Source organism: Choloepus didactylus, chromosome 7 (genome assembly GCF_015220235.1).
Source record: "Choloepus didactylus isolate mChoDid1 chromosome 7, mChoDid1.pri, whole genome shotgun sequence".
Classification (NCBI taxonomy): Eukaryota; Metazoa; Chordata; class Mammalia; order Pilosa; family Megalonychidae; genus Choloepus; species Choloepus didactylus.
This window is the reverse complement of record NC_051313.1, coordinates 73,899,094-73,902,165: the sequence shown is the minus strand read 5'-3', so window position 1 is coordinate 73,902,165 and position 3,072 is coordinate 73,899,094. Positions and strand designations below refer to the sequence as shown.

At 40.1% G+C, this 3,072-nt stretch overlaps 1 pseudogene; it reads right to left on the bottom strand.

Moving 5' to 3' along the window:
- Positions 1-1,017: 1,017 nt before the first annotated feature.
- Positions 1,018-1,851, bottom strand: LOC119540617 (annotated as a pseudogene).
- Between the last annotated feature and the right edge of the window lie 1,221 nt (positions 1,852-3,072).

Sequence of the window (3,072 nt, the reverse complement as noted above, 5' to 3'; positions counted from 1 at the left end):
GCCTTCTTCTCTCTGCTTCTTCTTCCCTCTGTCTCTATCTTCTCTTCTTATAAGGACACATCATTAAAGGAAAAGGAGGCAATTATCAGAGGAGGGCAAAAGTAGGCAAATATCGGGGAGAGGAACAGCATTGATTGGCATTTCAAAAGTATTTTCCTTCCAGAGTTAGTAACAGTCTCTCATTGCACCCTATATTTCTTCTTTGAAACACACACTACACTTGAAATTATTTGTTTAAAATCTGTTTTCTGGGCTAAGTTGTAATATCATTAATTGCTATTCATTTTTGGAATTTCTAAAACCAAGCAGGGTACATGGCACTTAGTAAGCATTCAATAAATATTTGTTGCCTGACTAACTGCTCTACCTCTCAAACATGCTTTAGTCAAGCTGGGTAATGTGTGCTATAATATTTTAATTCCTGTACTTTACTTTTTTTGATATTTATTGTTTTATTTTGGCTTTACTCAACAAATTAGTCATTCATCATTTAAATATCTGATTTTAACGCCTTTTCTCCCTCCTATCATAAAGATACAGTAAGTAAGTTGTTTTAAAAAGTCAACTATGAACAGGTATTCTGGTTTCCTCTCACTCATCTAATATGTACCTCAGTGACAGTAGTTTGTACATCAGTAAGGCAGTAGGTTAAAAGGTGAATTAGAAGCTGCATTCTATACTCATCTTAACATGTGTACAAATGAAACAATTAGTTTAAAATATTAAATAGTGTTGAACTCTATCCACTCTATTAGCTTAAATGAATGCAACTTACCTTTAGCATTATATTCTGAAAAATATTTTAAGTCTCATGGCCTTCAACAATTTGAAGCAATGAACTAGATAACCAACATAAAGGCACTTCTGACAGAAGTAATGAATTCAAAACTTGCTGTTAGTACCCAAGCATACATACTGATAACAGTGTTAGTCTTCATGCAAGTCTTTGCCATTGGTCAGCTTTAACGCAGCTGTAGTCTGGCAGGGAAGTTTATTGTGCACCAGGTTCACCATCTCTTATGCTGCTATTGCTTTCTCTTCTTTGTTGAAAGGTTGTACTAAGCCAAGTTTTACCTATGACAGAGCAGCAACATTAATGCTCTGACTGTACTGTTCTTCATACTTTTTCTGAGTCACTTCTTCTCTCTGGTGTCACCACATACAGCAGGATTCCACAGAGAAAAGCTAATTGCATAGGGGTCCTCTATTTTCGGTTGTTCAAATGAAGGAGCAGTGCATACCTTAATGCTGCCAACCACAGCCTGTGGGTTTAGGGGACTTGCTACATCAATGTTGTGGAAAATCCTCCTTCCATACATTAATACTTGCCAAATATGGCTATGGTTCTGCCTCCATTTTGTAAATGGTCCCTTCACATCCAGTATATCTGAAGTGGGATCATCAGCTAGTGGGTGAAAGATGGGAATATCAAACACTAGGCATGGACAAGTCACCGTTTGGGTAGTTATTCAGGGATGTAAACTGTAAACTTAAATATCTATCCTGATAAAGTCCATGCTGTATGAATATTACTCTGAACCACATTAATACAGAGTGATAAGATGGCTGCACAGAACCTCAAGTAACTTCTGTTTCAAACCAAGGTAAACTCTGCAAGAAGAGTGCATTCCAGGTGGAAGGGTCCGGAAGAGGCATGTGTGCCGGTTGACTGTGCTGCTGGAGCAGGAGATGTAGGCTTAGTTATGGGCAAAGCATTTTGGGAATAGAAGGCAAGTGTTTCTTCAGAGCACTGTATGGAGGACTGACTTTCACATCCCCTATAAACATCTTCTCTTCATCATCACCTCGTTTGCAGGGAGAGCTTGTAGAGATGCTCCAGAATGGGTTCATAAGGTGACTCCAAACAAATGAACCCAATGGTCTGTGTCATCAAACTTCTTTGTCTTCAGCATTCACTTTACCAGAGGGCCTGCCAGTGAGCCTTGCCAGGTTGCCTTCCAAGCAGACTCTAGGCTGCAGAGCACCAATTCAGCCCCACAGCATCTCCAGCCACAGCACCCTGTCTGGCCCCTGCCCATTCCTTATCCACCCTTCCCTTGGAGTTAGGCTCATGCCCCTGTACTTTTATTTTAGTTTCCTCTACCTGGAGTGGCCAGCCCTCTTGATTTCTTCCTACCCATCTTCCACTCCCAACCCACTAGGCAAATTCTGACTTTTACTTCCAATCCCAGCTCAAATGTTTTCTCTAGAAAATATCCCCGACTTCCCTTAATCAGAGCTTTGCGACACTCCCACACCTTGTACATCTGTTTGAGAGTGAATCATGTCCCCACAAAAGACATGTTCAAGTCCTAACCCCTGGTCTGAATGGTGTGAACCCATTTGTACCTAGGACCTTTGAAGATGCTATTATTAGTTAATGTGTGGACTCAGTTGTGAATAGAATTTTCGAAGATCCTATTGAGATGGAGCCAAATTGATTCAGGGTGGGCCTTGATCCACATGCTGAAGTCTTTTTAAGGAGATGAAATCTAGACAAAGACACAGAACGCTGAACAGGAGGAGGAGAAGCCAGAAGGAGAAGCCATATGATGGAGGCAGAGATGCAAACCAACGAACTCCAAGGTAGGCAGCAAGCCAGCACCAGAATACTTCAGACTCCAAGAGAAAACACAGCCTGTTAAGAGGTTGATTTGGAACTTCTAGCCTCCAAAACCAAGAGACAATGAATTCTCATGGTTTAAGCCAACCCATTGTGTGGTTTATTTCATAACAGCCCTGGAAAACTAAGACAATATAGCTCTACATAGAAATGTTTCCATATCTGTTTTTCCTTGTTAGTTGATTCTGATCCTTCCATACTTGCCATAATAGCTGGCACATGGTAAGCCTTTAATAAATATTTGTTAAATGATTTATTTTCCTAACAACCATGTGATGTATACAGAATAGCTTCGTACCTAGATAATTATAAGGTTTGTGAAGAGAATGAGCCCCAAATCCCTTACATGGAAACTGGTTAAAAACAAAAAGTGAATCAACTTCTACTAAGGTAGATGCCAAACCTCAAATCCTTGGAGAGAGCTGTTAGTGGAACTTTTAACCACTGTT